The 18,256-nt window shown below is 47.9% G+C and overlaps 1 long non-coding RNA gene across 5 annotated transcripts in view; it reads right to left on the bottom strand.

The window, feature by feature from the left end:
• The window catches only part of LOC108351432 (uncharacterized), a 36,481-nt gene extending 20,180 nt beyond the window's left edge, over window positions 1–16,301 (bottom strand). For 4 of the 5 annotated variants that reach the window (XR_010053677.1, XR_005486867.2, XR_010053674.1 and 1 more), the window contains exon 1: window positions 515–873. This is a non-coding gene — a long non-coding RNA (uncharacterized LOC108351432). Of the gene's footprint in view, window positions 1–514; window positions 874–16,068 lie in introns of those variants that run through there. The other variant, XR_010053675.1, reaches the window with a different exon arrangement.
• Between the last annotated feature and the right edge of the window lie 1,955 nt (window positions 16,302–18,256).

The raw sequence follows: 18,256 nt of genomic DNA on the forward strand, positions 1-18,256 counted from the left end.
GGGTGGCCACCCTACTCTGAAGGTGGGCCATTTGGAGGCGCAGAGAGTAAGTAACCTGCCTTTCTTTACTACTACTGACAAGTTTTCTCCTTTTCCTAACTTCCTTCCAGTGGTTAACTAGGATGTTTAACAGGGTAGTTTCAGTCTGTCCCATGTCCAAAAATAGCATCAGCCACAGTCCAAGTCCAAGAACACAGAGAAAGACAATCAACACCCAGTTTTACCCCTGCTTCAGATACAGAGCAAGACTCACTTGATCGGCTCCTGCAGATACTGAAGTCCAAAAACAAAGAGAAAGACAATCAATACAAACAGCTCACTCCTCTCACGGGCACAGAAGCCAGGTAATCAGGTGACCCTCCAGCTTACGCCAGACCAGAGGCTACAGATATAGGTGATCCATTAGCTTACACCAGACCAGAGGCTCTCTAAGCCTTACAGATGCTCACAAGCAAACCAAAAGCGAGACAGACAGCACAGATAGAGACAACACGGATACAGACAACCGTGGTACCTGACATCAAGCTCGAGCTGTTCCTCCGACCACCGTTCTGTCCTTTTCCAACAGATGATTCCTGTATTTTTGGATTTAACAGATGGTCCTGTCATTCACCCAACCTAGAAACAGCCCCCCTCATCATGGCTTCTACATTGCCATCGTTCCAACAGATCTACACCCGATGACTCCTACTCATCGTCAGCATGGCTCTCCCTTCCACTGTCACCAAAATCACTACGGTTTTCCAAATCATTTTGAACACCATGTTGTTCCTCCTCAACCAGTTCCAGAGAGCGACTGCTTCTGTAGTGCGAACATTACAGAACTATCCCACTTAAAGCCTGCCATCAGCTCTCATTGTCAACAAGCTACACTCAGACTCAGGTAGCATTGACTTAACTCAGCGTTAAGTCAATCTGTTAAAGGGATGACATTTGGTTCAGCAACTACATCTTCCATAATTTCATGTATGGGCCTGACTCTATCTTCTAAACCTGGCTCCACCTTCTAGACCTGGCCCCACCTTCTAGACCTGGCTCCACCTTCTAGACCTGGCCCCACCTTCTAGACCTGGCCCCACCTTCTAGACCTGGCCCCACCTTCTAGAACTGGCTCCACCTTCTAGAACTGACTCCACCTTCTAGAACTGACTCTACCTTCTAGACCTGGCTCCACCTTCTAGACCTGGCCCCACCTTCTAGACCTGGCTCCACCTTCTAGACCTGGCTCCACCTTCTAGACCTGGCTCCACCTTCTAGACCTGGCTCCACCTTCTAGACCTGGCCCCACCTTCTAGAACTGGCCCCACCTTCTAGACCTGGCTCCACCTTCTAGACCTGGCCCCACCTTCTAGAACTGGCCCCACCTTCTAGACCTGGCTCCACCTTCTAGACCTGGCTCCACCTTCTAGACCTGGCCCCACCTTCTAGACCTGGCCCCACCTTCTAGACCTGGCCCCACCTTCTAGAACTGGCCCCACCTTCTAGAACTGGCCCCACCTTCTAGACCTGGCTCCACCTTCTAGAACTGGCCCCACCTTCTAGACCTGGCCACACCTTCTAGACCTGGCCACACCTTCTAGACCTGGCTCCACCCTTCTAGACCTGGCTCCACCTTCTAGACCTGGCTCCACCTTCTAGACCTGGCTCCACCTTCTAGACCTGGCCCCACCTTCTAGACCTGGCCCCACCTTCTAGAACTGGCCCCACCTTCTAGAACTGGCCCCACCTTCTAGAACTGGCCCCACCTTCTACAACTGGCCCCACCTTCTAGACCTGGCTCCACCTTCTAGAACTGGCTCCACCTTCTAGAACTGGCTCCACCTTCTAGAACTGGCCCCACCTTCTAGACCTGGCTCCACCTTCTAGACCTGGCTCCACCTTCTAGAACTGGCTCCACCTTCTAGACCTGGCCCCACCTTCTAGACCTGGCCCCACCTTCTAGACCTGGCCCCACCTTCTACAACTGGCCCCACCTTCTAGAACTGGCCCCACCTTCTAGAACTGGCCCCACCTTCTAGACCTGGCTCCACCTTCTAGAACTGGCTCCACCTTCTAGAACTGGCTCCACCTTCTAGAACTGGCTCCACCTTCTAGAACTGGCCCCACCTTCTAGACCTGGCTCCACCTTCTAGACCTGGCCCCACCTTCTAGAACTGGCCCCACCTTCTAGACCTGACTCCACCTTCTAGACTTGGCTCCTGTCTTCATACTCTCTTTGATGTCATAGCTCTTTAAAAATGAGGCTTATATGTCATCTCATGCCTTCAGACAGCCACTCTCCTCCCAACTTCTTCACATCCCCATCACATCATCTGGGAAACTGCTTAACTAGCTAATGCCATTTCTGCTGAGATGACCTCCCTGACACCCCACCCCTACCCCAGATCAGACACAGCCTTTCCCACAGACACCCCTCATTGTGTTCTTTATATCCTGTATATGGAATGTGTGGTTTGAGTAGGAACAGCCCCATAGACTGTGTTAGAATGTTTGGCCCATTCAGAGTGGCACTATAATGGGATGTGGCCTTGTTGTAATGGGCGTGGTCTTGTTTCAGTGGGCGTGGCCTTACTGGAGGAAGTGTGCTACTAGGGGATGGGCTATGATGTCTCAGAAGCTCAAGCCCAGGCTTAGTGGCTCACAATCCCAGAAATACCTTCTGCCTACAAGCCCGTAGGTAGAGCCCTCAGCCATCTCTCCAGCACCATGTCTGCCTGTGCATCACCATACTTTCTGCCATGATGATAATGGAACTTTAAGCCAGCACCAGTGAAATGCCTTTCTTTGTAAGAGTTGCCATGGTCATGGTGTCTCTTCATAGCAATAGAAACTCCAAGACATGGAGTCTGTCAAGTCTCTCCTACCTTAGCTCAGAGAACAGGCCTTGTTTACTCTGATATTTTGGGTTCCCAGAAAGGTGCCTGGTGTATACAATATGCGCTCAATACATGTTGGTTCTGTTACTCTCTTTGGCTCCAACTATAGTGTCTTAGTTAGGGTTTTATGTTGTGAAGGGACACCATGACCACAACTCTCATGAAGGACAGCATTTGATCGGGGCTGGCTCATAGTTCAGAGGTTCAGTCCATTATCATCATGGCGGGAAGCATGACAGCATGCAGGCAGGAATGGTGCTAGAGAAGGAGCTGAGAGCTCTGTGTCTGAATCTGCAGGCAGCAGAGAGACACTGGACCAGCCTTGAGTGTCTGAAACCCCAAAACACACTACCCAGTGACACACTTCCTCCAACAAGGCCACACCTCCTAATAGTGCCCACTTCCTATGCATTCAAATGAGATTCTATAGGGGCCATTCCCATTCAAATCACTGCACATGGATTACTTTCTCTTGAAGCTCTGCAAGGAAATGGTCTCGCATGAGCAAAGGAAATCGAAGACTATTATCTCACCAGTCAGATCTTCCAGCGCTCCCTTACCTGTCTCTCCTCATCTTTCCCCCACAAATCAAAATTAACCCAGTAGGGGTTCTCATGCCTAAGATACTGAGTATCTGACCACACTTTGTACTCTGAAGTCATTCAATGCTCACAACAACCCCACAGGTAGGTGTCATTCTTCCCGTTTAACAGACGAGGGAACTGAAAACAGTTCTTCGCTCAAAGTATTTCACGATATTCATGATTCGATGAAATATATAGGAATCAGTTTTATGCTTGTTAATGCTTAAGAACCAGAGATTATGCGATAGGCTCAGAAGCCAATGAGCTGGCTGTATATAGTTTCTAAATGAAGTGAAGGGGAACTCGTATTTCTGGGCCCTTTAGATGCCTCATGGCTTACTTTACAGTGAAGCACTCAGTTACTGAGGAATGGACCAACGTGCTGTGAAGGGAATGGGATGTTCGGAATGGGACCAGCTGGTGGGCAAGCCTGCTGCGCTACCCTCTAACACTTGCCTTCCCCAGTGTGCCACCTATTCATCCCCACCGTGTGTCCAGTAGAAACAAACCAGGGCGCAGCCAAAGCCCTTTCTTTCCACCCACTCCTTACACTGCTCTACACCCTGCTCTGCTTGTCCAGGCCGGCAGTTGCCATGCAGGCACTCTTGAGCTTCCAGAAGAGTTCTCTTTATGAACAAAGAGTAAGCTCTATTTATTAGCCCTGACCAGCTTCTAGCCGCAACAGTTAACTTTATAGTCATTGCCTTTAGTCCTCACACATACCCTATCGAAGTAGATGGAGGCGTCTCACTTCAGACACTGGGAAACGGGGCTGTAGGTGAATGAGTTGTGCAATGTCTATGTGTGTTCCTAATGCTCATTTAAGAAAATCACTGCAAGGTCGGTGGCTTAATGTAAAACCATCCTAGAGATCTCGAAGCCAGATCCTTAAAGGCAGCGTCCGTGGACTAAGGTCAAGGTGCTGGGGAAAAGAGAAGAGGCCAGCAGTCCGCATGTCCCTTGGAAGGTGTGTTAGCAGAGTGGTTAGGTGAGAGCTGGGCCTGGACTGCCATAACCAGAGAGGCGAAGGTACCCATCCTCAATGGGGCCATGGGGAACAGAGAATGGCATATATTTGATGGCCCCGTTTGGAAGAGGAACAAAAAAAGAGATCTGGTGACGCCCAACTCTGGATGAGACCTTTAGGGCTAGCTAAATGACGTGTGATCTGTTGGGGGATGGTTTTGTTCACCGTGTGCTCAGATGCTTGGATGTCTGGTTGCAGGCTGGATAACGGACTGGTCAAGCATCTCTGATGTCAATGCTATGTAAACATTGTTTTTCTTTACCTCAGATTGGTTACTAAAGAGCCGATGAGTCAATTAGCTGGGCAGAAGAGAATAGGGAGGGACTTCCAGTCCCAGTCAGGGGATATACGGAAGAGAGAGTAGGGAGAAGGAAGGAGGAGGTGGAGAGACCATATGGAGGTACCAGGAGGATTCATCATGTAATCGTGATGAGAGAGCAGCCATGAGGATACACGGGGACCAGAGTGAACCAGGACAAGACCAGATTGCAAGTAACGATCCACATGGCTGGGTGGTAGCCTAGTCAGGTTAGACTAGCTCAGAACCTGTCCAGCTTAGGTTTGGGGCACCATTTGGGAGCTAAAATGGGTTAAAGCAAGCATAGAAATGCCATGTTCTTACCTGGGAGCAAAATGAGCATATAATGCCCCTAAGAATTACATTTACAGTGATCAGCATAACTGAGCTGCCCCTGGCTGAAGTGGGATCCCCTCCTTCACGGTCTCATCACAGACTCACTGTGTCCACTCCATTCTCCCTAACAAGGTGGTAAACAAGATAGCAAGATCTTTTGCAGGGAGCTAAGGACCTCCGCTGGCTGGCACTGGGCTTCAGCCTGCTCCTTTTCCTAGAGAGAGGCTCCCAGGGAACCCAGTTCCTTGCGGCCATTGTTTCAATACTGTGATAACCAGAAAGGGTGAGACTGTCTCCCTGTTAGAATATCTTTGCTCATGCCAAGCTGGCTAAAGGCAATTCCACAAAACCCGATTTCCTTTTAGAAGAATTCACCTCTTAGATGTTTCACCATCCCCTAGTGTAGCACTGCCTGGAGACTAAGCCTTTAACACGCCAGCCTTTGGGAGGCATTTGCCCAAGCACAGTAGAACACGTCTCTAGGAGGTCCTATGGTGTTCAGCCTTGAGAACTGAGCCCTATACTAGAGAGATCTGGCTGTCGAAGCCTTTGAGCATAAAACACTGTAAGTCTGCTATGGAAGGATGAACTGTAAAGGTGCATGCTAAGAAAAGGGAAGCGGGTTAGCGAGCATCCGTCCTGATGTCGTTTCCAGACTCTACAACCGTGGTGATGTCACCTGAGTCCCCTGCACTTCACTTCTTTTAGATAACCAGACCTTGCAAGGGTGGTACAACGACCAACAAGACATCGTGAATGAAAAAGCCCTTAGCTAAGCCTGGCGTGCTAGCACACACCTTTGGTCCCAGCATGAGGAGGGAAGGCAGACAGGTGGATCTCTGTGAGTTTGAGGCTAGCCTGGTCTATGGATTAAGTTCCATGACTGTTAAACAAACAAACTCCGTTTGGGAAAGGGGGAGGAGGGAGAGAGAGAGAGAGAGAGAGAGAGAGAGAGAGAGAGAGAGAGAGAAGAGAGGGAGGAGAGAGGAGAGGAGAGGGAGAAGAGAGGAGAGGAGAGGAGAGGAGGGGAGGGGAGGGGAGGGGAGGAGAGGAGAGCAGAGGAGAGGGGAGGAGAGGAGAGGAGAGGAGGGGAGGGGAGGGGAGGGGAGGAGAGGAGAGCAGAGGAGAAGAGAGGAGAGGAGGGGAGGGGAGGAGAGGGGAGGAGAGGAGAAGAGGAGAGGAGGGGAGGGGAGAGGAGGGGAGGGGAGGGGAGGGGAGGAGAGCAGAGGAGAGGAGAGGAGGGGAGGGGAGGGGAGGGGAGGGGAGGAGAGGAGAGGAGAGCAGAGGAGAAGAGAGGAAAGGAGAGGAGAGGAGAGGAGGGGAGGGGAGAAGAGAGGAGAGGAGAGGAGGGGAGGGGAGGAGAGGGGAGGAGAGCAGAGGAGAGGAGAGGAGAGGAGGGGAGGGGAGGGGAGGAGAGGAGAGGAGGGGAGGGGAGGGGAGGAGAGGAGAGCGGAGGAGAAGAGAGGAGAGGAGAGCAGAGGAGAGGAGAGGAGGGGAGGGGAGGAGAGGAGAGCAGAGGACGGGAGAGGAGGGGAGAGGAGAGGAGGGGAGGGGAGGGGAGGGGAGGAGAGGAGAGGAGGGGAGGGGAGGGGAGGGGAGGAGAGGAGAGCAGAGGAGAAGAGAGGAGAAGAGAGGAGAGGAGAGGAGAGCAGAGGAGAGGAGAGGAGGGGAGGGGAGGGGAGGGGAGGAGAGCAGAGGAGAGGAGAGGAGGGGAGGGGAGGGGAGGAGAGGAGAGCAGAGGAGAGGAGAGGAGAGGAGGGGAGGGGAGGGAGGGGAGGGGAGGAGAGGAGAGGAGAGGAGAGCAGAGGAGAGGAGAGGAGCCCCTAGCTATATGCTGACTGGTCCCCGACAGAGGGCACTGTAGCCTTCTCTGCAACCCACCCACCTCTGTAGAATGGAGCTGGCCGAGCCTCTACTAAGAATAGAATTCCTTTGGATCTTGTTTTCCAGCTCAGAGAATATCAGATTTGCTTGCTTCTTGGCTGTGTCTGTCTTTTGCTTCCTTAAAGGTGTCTTTTTAGTTTTTTTTTTTTTTTAACTTAACATTTCTACTACTCCCAGTGTTTGATCACGCCAAGGCCAGGAGGTAGATGCGGATACTTCTGATCTTCCGCGCTGCTTTTGGGAGGCCAGGATGTTACTAGGCTTTCTTGGTCGATGCCAAGCTATCTAGCTGTAAGCTGAAGGCAAAAAAAAAAATAATAATAAAATAAAAAAAAAAATAAAAAAAAATAGTGAAGAAGCCCTTGGAAGGAAACTGTGTTTAGTATGTGGTTGGAGGTGGGAATCGAGAAGTTTCCTCTGAGCTGAGGCTAGCAAGGAGAAATCTAAAAAAATTGGATGTGACAGAAGAAGAAAAAAATGTTTCTAATGGGAAGACTCTTCCTAGAGATGGAAAGAGACGGAGGTCTTGGCCTCTGTTGTCTGTCTGAGGGTGTGGATGGTACTCTGGGCCTCGCTCTTCCTCTGCTGATTGTTTTAGTTCTTGAGGGCATTAGGAGATGGGGCTGAATCATCGTTTGGACTGAAGCAGGCGGGGCTGGCCCAGGCAGCTCTGCCTCAGACCGTGGGGCTGGATTAATAGCATCAGTGGAAAGTGTTCCAACTAAAGAGGGAGTAGGGCTCTGGCAAGGTCACTTTCCATCAGGGACGGCCAAAGCTGATGTCACCAGGAGCTTGCAACCTGGGTCTGATTTCTCCCTTTCTTTTGTACTTTTTGTTTTGTTTTGCTCTTTTGAGACAGGGTTTCTCCGTGTAGCCCTGGCTGTACTGGAACTCACTCTGAAGAGCGGGCTGGCCTTGAACTCAGAGATCCACCTGCCTCTGCCTCCCAAGTGTGGGGCATTTTGTACTTTTTTTTTTAAAGTTATAGAATGATGTCTTTTTTCCCAAAGCTCACCTCTTGTCGTTCATTCAAGAGGAAGCTTATTTTTCACCAACTCTATTGTAGCACCCAACTTAGTTTTTAAAGATTGCACTTCCCAAATTGTGCTGAGCCAACAGGCACCCACCGTGGCTCTACACTGGGTTAGGAATTGAGGTAGGAATAGCAAGGACATCCAGGCATGGTACCATGCCTACCATCAAACTGAACAAGGGTATGAGAGTAACATGCATAGATTAATGCAAGGAAGATGATTCTTAGGAGCTCTCAGAGAAGTGGGAGGCAGGTGAACCCTTGAGTGGCCTGGGAAGACTGCCTGGCGGGGGTGATCTGTGAGGGAGCTGGGTAAGCATAGCTAGGCATAGTCAGGGCATTCCAGAAGGGAGAGAACACAGGAAGGGCCTGGGGTAATGAAAACAGAAATAGTAAACGGAACAAGTAATCATGGAAACAGGCTGTTTGTTGGGGTGTCCGGCCCCCTCCCCACAGGTGTAGAGATAACCTTGATAGAAACATGTAGTCCAAGCCTTTCTCACAGTTTATCTCCTGGGTAAAGGGGTGCTGCTTTCCCAAGATCACCTCAGACACTTGGACTGCAGCATCTCTGTTCCAACTAAGTTCTAGGGACCAATGGGACACCCACTGAAAGGGTGACACCCCATGGTAAAAGTAACCTTAGGGGCCAACAGGACACCCATTATAAGGGTGACCCTAGGGGCCAATCCACTGTAAGGGTGACCCAAGGAGACAACAGAACACCCTCTGTGAGGGTGACCCTAGGAGACAGCAGGACACCCATTGTAAGGGAGATCCTAGGAGACAACAGGACACTGCTGTAAGGGTGACCCTAGGAGACAACAGGACACTGCTCTAAGGGTGACCCTAGGAGACAACAGGACACTGCTCTAAGGGTGACCCTAGGAGACAACAGGACACTGCTCTAAGGGTGACCCTAGGAGACAACAGGACACTGCTCTAAGGGTGACCCTAGGAGACAACAGGACACTGCTCTAAGGGTGACCTTAAACCTAAGGTCCTTCGGACTCACATCACTTGACTCTAAGAGTGAATGTGAATTCCTTGCAGTGAAGTCTCTGGTAAATGGCTGGTTGCTGCTGGTATCCTTGGATTTCCTCTGACCTCTTCCCCTGCCACATCCCCAGCTCTTTCCCAATGGTCTCTGGAGCATCCATGTGTCCATAAGGCTTATTGTCTCCCGAGTGGATGGAGAGCTGCCCAGCTGAAACCTAAGGACCGGGTAGCCATCTGGCCGGCCTATTATCTCAATTAAATAGATGGCAGGCAGAGGGTGTAGAAACTCCCAGTTCCCATCTGGTGTGTGGAAATATCTGAGGCCTGCATCAAGAACTTGAGCGCCTGCTGGCCGCTAGGACGGACTGTCCTCTGGACCTGTGCCGGACACTGTGAGGTCAGGGCTGCAGGTGTGGTAGCTCATTTGGCTCTAGTGATGGAATGGCTGGGAGGGGGAGGGTGGAGAGGCTGAAACAGCCATAAAAGCATCGAGCCCTCTGTTGTGTGCCATTTATCAAAGTATCAAGAGATGCTGAGGGTGCGTATTCTGTCGGAATAGGAGTCGCGACAGGGAAAGAACGTTAAAAGTTCACCTCTGTATTAAAGATGGTCTCTTCAGAAGGGGCGCGTGTGAAAATTCACATCACCTATTCAAAATTCTGATATGTGGCCTAACCCAGCCATTTTCATGGATTGAATGTCCTACTCAAGCATCGGGAGGAGTCAGACAGTGTAAGTCCGGTCCCTCATGTATAGTAGAAGTTAGTACCCCTCTGAAGAGGAAGGGTCTAGTAACACCATCCTCTATTTTCTCAAACTTAACTCTGGGATGACCGGCTCCTAACTCTGTTGGACTTTGGAATGTCTTCTTGTGGAGGTGGGCTAGCCAGGGCTACTATTAGGTCCAGAGCAGTATTTTCTTAAGAAACTACAAGGCAACCCCCTCAGAAGGAGGGCCACTAACCACACTATAGGGTATGAGGGAAGGTGGCTGGGATTACGGTATACGCCTTTGCATGTAATTACTATTGTAATATGTGACTTACTACATCTTATATTCACGTAATTCTCTAACATGATCTTCCTGAGATTTTTGTGATTTGGAGGGGCAGGTGTTGTTATTTGGTAATCAAAGAACCTATAGTTCAGAGACATTGCCATTTGAGTCTCACACAGAGTAGACAGAGGCCCATGCATTCAGACCCCAGCACAGGGCTGTCTGACAGGCCCTGCACAATGGTCCCTCCTCTGCTTCTCCCCTGCTGTATTCGATCTCGTTTTGTCCTTATTAGCTCTGCTCCAGCACATTGATATCCTGGACATACTTCTACTTCAGGGCTCAGGTCACCCTTCTATGCCCACATCCTCCTTCCTCTAGGCTTTTGCTCAAATAATTCCTTTCCCAGAATGCATCCTGTGATGGGTAAGCTTCAGGTTGACTGAATTTAGAGTAGCCTGGGAGATACATCTCTGGATATGTTAGTGAGGGCATTTCTAGACAGGTTTAATTGTGGAATGTTATCCTGAATGTGGTGGTACCATCCCATGGACTTGGGTCTCAAACTGACTAAGAAAGAGAAAATGAGGAACTGGGCTAAGTACCAGTCTTCATCTCTTTGCTTCTTGTTTGTGGTCATAATGTGACCGTATCGTGATGCTCTTGCCTCTGTCCCTTTACTAGTGTTGATGATCATACCCTCAAACTGTGAGCCCAAACAAACCCTTCCTTAAATTACTTCTTGTCAGATAATTGGGTATAAGGAGACAGTAACTAATACACCTCCTTGGGTTACCCCATGTAGAACTTCTCCCCCTCCTTATCTTATTTGTCTAGCTGATATATATCTGCTATTTATCTATATCCTTTTATGTCTAATTTGTATCTATGCCCATTTCCATCTATCCTACAAGGTCTTTAAAACTGTAGTAAAATGCAGGTAACACCACTTTAACAGTTTTGCAGTATGCAACTCAGTGAAATTAAGTAGATTTGCAACAATGTAACAATGGATACCACCCTTCTCCAAACCTCTTTTCATTTTGCAGAATAAAAACTCTAAACCTATAAAACAATAACCTCTCCTCTCCCCCACCTTCTGGAAGATCTCATTCTATCCATTCTCTGTCTCTGACATGTTGACTATTCATGCTAGTGGAATCATACAATAATTGCCTCTTAGGGACTGACTTAGCTCCTTGGCATATTGTCCTCAAGATTCACCCACATGAGTCAGGCTACTTTTTTTTATGGCTGAGTAATACTGCATCATATGCATACCCCCAACTTTGCTCATGTTTTCATCCTTTGAAGGACCGGGTTGCTTCCACCCTTTGGCGGTTGTGAGGAGCACTGTAAGCATGGTGTCTTAGGGTTACATTGCTGTGAAGAGACACCATGACCAAAGGACAACATCTAGCTGAGTCTGGCTTATAGTTTTCAGAGGTTCAGTCCATTATCATCAAGGAAGAAGCATGGCAGCATCCAGGCAGACATGACTGACGCTGGAGGAGCTGAGTTCTACATCTTGTTCCAAAGTCAAACAGGAGAAGACTGGCTCCATGTGGCTAGGAGGAGGGCCTCAAAGCACATGCCTACAATGACATACTTCCTCCAACAAGGCCACACCCACTCCAACAAGGCCACACCTTCTAATAGTGCAATTCCCTGGGCCAAACATATTCAAGCCATCACACAAAGGCATACACATACGTCTTCAAGATCCCACTTTTAGATCTTGGAGTCCATACTAGAAATGGAATGCTTGTACGTGTGGTAATTCTGTTTTTGTTTTTGTTTGTTTGTTTGTTTGTTTTGAGGAACTGCCATTTTGTTCCTCACAGCAGCAGTAACATTTCTCGGTCTGACTAACAGTGCACACAGGTTCCTGTTTCCCATGATCCTCATGAGGACTTGTTAATCCACTTCTTCATCCTCAGCCATCCTAATAGTTGTGATATGATAGCTCATTATACCTTTAGTTTGTTTTACCCTGATGATTCATGAAAATGAAAATCATGAAAATGATTGTGTTTTTCTGTGCTTGTGGGTGTTTTGTATATTTTCTTTGAAGAGCCCTTTGCCTGGTTTTGGGTTTAGGGCTTTTTGTTTGTTTGTTTGTTTTTGTTTTTGTAGTGCTAGGCATTGAACCTAGGATCCCGTGATGCCAGGGGAGCCTCCTCAGCCACTGAACCACAGACCTAGCATTTGCCCATTTTTAAGGCCAGGCTGTGCGGTAATTTTTGTTACTGCTTTAAGCTGTAGGAGCTCTGTATGTCTTCTCATCCAGAAAACTTATTTTTTGAGGATGAGCTTGGCTGGCCTCAGACTCAAGATTTTCCTGCCTCAGTATCTAGAGTTTAGGGGTTATAGGTGTGTGCCAACAATCTGGTTCACACTGGTATATTTTTAATAAGGTGTTACTGGGCTGGGGATGTAGGTCAGTTAGCAGAGTGCTTGTGTAGCATACATGAGGCCCTGGGTTTGATCCCCAGTACCATAAACCAGGATTAGTGAATACACTTGTAATCCCAGCACTTGGGAACTGGAGGTAGGAGGGTCAAATGTTCAAGGCCATCCTCAGCTATATAAAACACTGTCTTAAAACAAATAATTGAACTAATAATGATTAGAGTTAGAAATATTTGTTTATTTTCTTCATTACTTCAAGTCCAGCACCTAGAGCCTTGCCTATTAAATTTATTGAATTAATGATGTTGTGTACTATGATATAATAGGAGTGTAAGCCAAATAAACTCTTCTTTTCTCCCTGTCTTAGTTTGGGTTTCCACTGCTATGAAGAGTCACCATGACCAAGGTAGCTCTTATAAAGGAAATGATTAATTGGAGCTGGCTTACAGATTCAGAAGTTCAGTCCATTATCATCATGGCAGGAAGCATAACAGGCATGGTCCTGGAGAAGAAGCCAAGGATTTTAAAGCTTGATTCAAAGGCAATCTGGACTCTCAGGCAGCTAGGAGGAATCTCTCAAAGTACATTCCTACAGTGACACAATTCCTCCAACAAGGCCACACCCACTCCAACAAGGCCACACCCACTCCAACAAGGCTACATGCCACTCCATCAAGGCCACACCCACTCCATCAAGGCCACACTTCCTAGTAGTGCCACTCCCTGTGCCAAGCATATTCAAACTACCATACTCCCCAACATGTGTTTTAGCCATGGTGTTTCATTTTAGTAATGCAAACCCTAAGGAAGACACATAAGTGTCAGGGGATCCTGGGTATTGCTGTGACAGACCTGACCATGTTTCAGGAGGACAGTGGAAGGACTTTGGAACCTTCGGCTAGCAGAGCCATTTAGTGTTGAAAGCTCAGTGGGCTGTCCTTTAGGAGCTTTGAAGAGTTGAATGCTGAGAGGGGTGCAGACGATGCAGGTTTGACTTGGGTAGAGGGAAGTTTAAAGACTCAATCAGAGCAGTTTGTTATTTTGAATTAAGATTCTGTAGTTCTGGTTGGCTGAGGCTGAAGAGTCAGCAGTGATTAACAGGAGACCAGCACCATTGAAGAGAAACCTTTGCATTACGGGGACAATTGATGCTGGTTAGCTAGAACTAAGAAATGAGGGGTGATTAAGAAGAGACCAGAACACTCCTGGGAAATGTCTCCTTAGGGTTAGCACACAGAAACTGTGCTCCAGAGGTGGTCAAGGTTGGACCTCAAGCCGGCAGCTGAACTTAGTAGAGTCACCTAGGCAGTGCTGGCTTTGAAGGCACGAAGAGGGACATTGGAAAACAGCTGAGAGAGTCCAGGAGAGGCCATTGGTGAAGGTGCAGCTTCAGCAGCAGTTGAAGGCCCAGGATGAAAGGGGTCATGCATAGATGTTGAAGCTTAGCACCGTGAGGAGAGCCCGTGAGAGGCTATTGGTAAAAGTGCAGCCTAGTTGCAGCAAGGGACCCCAACATTTTTCCAGATGTCAGTGTCATGGGACAACCACCAAGAATAGGAGCAGTAGAGAGTAGAGCCAGATAAAGCCTAGAAGACAAGCTGTGTGTGCTACAGAGAGCAGAGCTGGAGGAGTGACTCGAGCCCTTTGGAGAAGCCCAGAATATTGTGACTGAATCCCAGATAATTGGACATTGAGTTATTTACACTGTTGGTGTTTAGCTTGGCTTTGTTCAGACTGTGGCTGTGTCCTGGTTCCTTCCGTGTTGGAAAATTTGTTTAATTTAATTTTGATTTTTATTGGAGCCCACAGCTGAAAGACTTCAATTTTTAAAAGAGACTTTGGATTTTAAAAGACATTGGCTATGTAAAAGGGACCAAAACGTTAATGTGTTTGAATTTGTAAAGAACACAATTTTAATGTGAGATCCTGGGGACAGACAAGAAAGGAAGGACTGTGGCTCAATACCAGTGCGTTTGTGTGTCAAATTAACAAGCAGTCAGTTGTGGTGGCTGGCCTTCTGTCAGCTGGACACAAATTAGAGTCGTCAGAGAGGGAGGAGCCTCACTTGAGAAAGTGACTCCATGAGACCCAGCTATAAGGTATTGTCTTAGTGATTGATGGGGGAGGGCCCAGCTCATTATGGGTGGGGTCACCCATGGACTGATGTTTCTGAGTTCTATAAAAAAGCAGGCTGAGCAAGCCATGAGGAGCAAGCCAGTAAGCAGCACCCCTCTGTGGCCTCTGCATCAGCTCCTGCCTCCAGGCTCCTGCCCTGCTTGAGTTACTGCCCTGACTTCCTTCAATGATGAACAGCAATGTGGAAATGTAAGCCAAAAACCCTAAGACAACAGGTGATTTTAAAAAATTTTAGAGCTTTTTATTCTTACTGTATGAGAAAAGTAGAGGCCATTGCCAGAAAAAGACAGGTGCAGGGTAGCAGACACTTGGAGGCACTTAGCATAACTGCGGATAGACAGGCTTTCCTGCCACAACTTCACGCCCGGAAAAATTGGAAATGGAAACTGATAGCATCAAGCTATAAGATTATGAAGGCCACAGAGCAGCAGTGTTTGCAATTGCCCCAAGGTAGAAATAACTCAAATATCTGTTAAGAGCAGAGAGGGAAGTAACCAGGGTTTGTTCAAATGGCAGAATTCTGTATGACAGTGAAAAGTCAACCAGGCCTGTGTCAAGCTCCGACAGGTAAGCTACGTGTGGTGGTTTGAATATGCTTGGCCCATGGGAAGTGGCACTATTAGGAGGCGTGGCCTTGCCAGAGTGGGCGTGGCCTTGTTGCAGGAAGTTCATCACAGTGGGGATGGGCATTGAGGCCCTAGGCTCAAGTTCCTCCCAGTGTGAATGAGAGAACCTCTTCCTGGCTGCTTACAGAAAATAGTCTCTTCTGGGCTGCCTTCTTCAGATCAAGATTTAGAACACTCAGCTCCTTCTCCAAGCACCATGTCTGCCTGCATGCTGCCATGTTTCTCACCATGATGACAATGGACTGAACCTCTGAAACTGTAAGCCAGCCCCAATGAAATGTTTTCCTGTATAAGACTTGCCTTGGTCATAGTGTCTTTTCACAGCAATAAAACCCAAACTAACACAGTACCTTATACGATTTGATATTCAAAGAGAGCAGATATAAATAAAAACTGTACAACAATGGGGGGAGCTGGTGTCAGCGCCTGAGAGTGGGGACGCTACCTCAGAACAGTCAAAGCTACAGCGTAGCAACCATGTCTGCTTTCTGTCTTCCTGTTGGTACCTCCCCTCAGGCCTCATTTTGCACTCATTCTGACTTCTCTACAGAAGTCTTCTGGACAATGACATCACTGCTGTAGTCTTTCCCCTCAGGCTGTTTTCAGAGATGAGCTAAGTTTTTAAGCAAGCCTGCGCTGCTGTATACCGAGGCTGGCCGGTTGCCTCCACTCCCATCTCTGCTTGGTACCGTATTTGTAACAGAGGACCGTGAAGTGTGGCATCCAGTGGCAAAAGAGCAATTCTCATGCAAGCCACGCCCTGTTTCAGTTAGCAGGAGAGACGTTCAGGTCCTCCCACTGAGGTCTCCTTGTTTCTCCAGGCCTCCCTGGGATGGGTCCAACTCCCATGTCAGTCCTACCTTTAACGCCGAAATGACTTTTGGAAAAAGCACAGAGAAGGCGAAAGCTGCGGCGGAGACTCACGGTTGACTCTGCAACCACTGATTCCAGCCAGTGTGGATGCACCCTGGGAGAAAGCAGCCCGGATAACAGTACTGCAGTGTGGATCCTGGATTCTCATTCTACACGTCATAAGCCAGAGTCTTGACACGCTCACTTTGCTCATTCCTGCTCTTACAGTCCATACGGCTCATGGTAGGAGATCGGGACTCACACCCCCATCCCCCCACGCCCCCACCCGTTAGGCCAGGTGTCTCTGTGTAGACTTAGCTGCCCTCAGATGTGAGATCCAACTGCCTCTGCCTCTGAGGGCTGGGGTTAAAGTTGAGCACCACCAATGTGGGGCTTAGGACTCAGCCCTTAGAGGTCTAAGTAAGGCTCGGACGAGCAAACTACAGCTATAGGCCAGATTGCAACAATTTTGTATAGTCTCTTGAGTCAAACTTATAATTTTAAAAGGTTGCAAAAAAATTAATAAACAATAGAAAAGTGAGTGTGGTAAGTTGCTGGACACAATTTGCCTACAGTTTGACTTGCATTTAGAGAAGGAAATCCACCTTAATACACATTTCACCCTAACTCATTTGAACCCCTGGATCTCTAGTTTTAATGGTCCTGACAGACTCAGAGCTCATTCTGATACTTCTGGCATGGTGACACTCAGTGTTGATAGGGGTTTAAAAGTGATTTTACTTTATTTATGTGTGTATGTGTCCATGGAGGCCAGATGAGATGATTAGAGCCTTTGACAGTGGAATTATAGGTGCTTGTAGATACCTGTTGGGAGTGCTGGAATCTGAACCCTATTAGAGTAGGTGGCTGAGCTCATCTTTCAGCTGTGAGAATAGGTATCCCCAGAGAACCTGAGTGGTATCCATGCCTTGGATGAAGAGAAAAAAAATATAGTGTCTTTAGTTTCCTTTCCTTTGTTCTGATAGGTTTCTGGGTTATGGTCAGTTTTCTAGAACTTTCTGGAAGCCTGGTCACTTAAAGAAAGAATAGTTAGTCTATGACTTGAGTGTCTTGGTCTTTTGTCAAGTAGGTAAACACACATGAATTTACATCACACAGTTCTTCTCCAGGATCACATTTCTAGGAACACCAGCCATTTGGACCACAGAATTTGAGTTCAAAGAGAATGCCCCATAGAGATGTAATTGTACTTTACTCAAAGGAGAAAGGAATGAGGGTACACACTTGATTCCAGCCACTGACCGTTCTAGGAGGGAAGCAATTATCATCAGTGACAAATGACAACAGAGGAGCCAACAGCAGTGCAAGAGACAGACAGGCAGACAGCAGTCCAAGAGACAGACAGGCAGACAGCAGTCCAAGGGACAGACACAGGCAGACAGCAGTCCAAGGGACAGACACAGGCAGATAGCAGTCCAAGGGACAGATATAGTTAGACAGCAGTCCAAGGGACAGACATAGGCAGACAGCAGTCCAAAGGACAGACACAGGCAGACAGCAATGCAAGAGAAGACACAGGCATGCGGCAATGCAAGGGACATAGGTAGACAGGGCAATTTGAGACTACACAATGTGGGGACCACCTTCCCCATACATCCTAGGAACATTCAGGGGATAGAATCATGTAACAAATTTATAATAATTTTAATCAAGAAAGGAGAAAAATTCATGTTTTATAACCTCTGTGATAAAAGGCAAAGTTAAAATTCTATCTATCCATCCATCATCTATCTATCTATCTATCTATCTATCTATCTATCTATCTATCTATCTATCTATTTATCTATCTAATTCTCAATAGAATGCCAACTTAAACAATGGAACCATCATGAATAAAGGATACTCTTCACCTAAGCTGGAGAGAGACCTTGATTAGCCTGACTTCTACCATGCACTCATATTGTTTCACACGCATGCAGGCAACATGCACACATGGCCCCAAACATTCCCACGATCTACAAACATGCTATAGCTCGCGACTGCTGATGTCACCAAATGCTTAAATACATCGGGCATTGCATCAAGAGCTCCGCCTACCGTTTTACTTTAGTTCTCACCACACACCTACAAAATAGGCATTAAAGCCATCCACGTTTTTATACATAAGAAATTGTCCTTAGTCACACTGTCTACAGGCGAGGAAGCCTGGGTTCAAATCCAGACAGCCAGCTCCTT

Source organism: Rattus norvegicus, chromosome 7, assembly GCF_036323735.1.
Source record: "Rattus norvegicus strain BN/NHsdMcwi chromosome 7, GRCr8, whole genome shotgun sequence".
In the NCBI taxonomy this organism is placed as follows: Eukaryota; Metazoa; Chordata; class Mammalia; order Rodentia; family Muridae; genus Rattus; species Rattus norvegicus.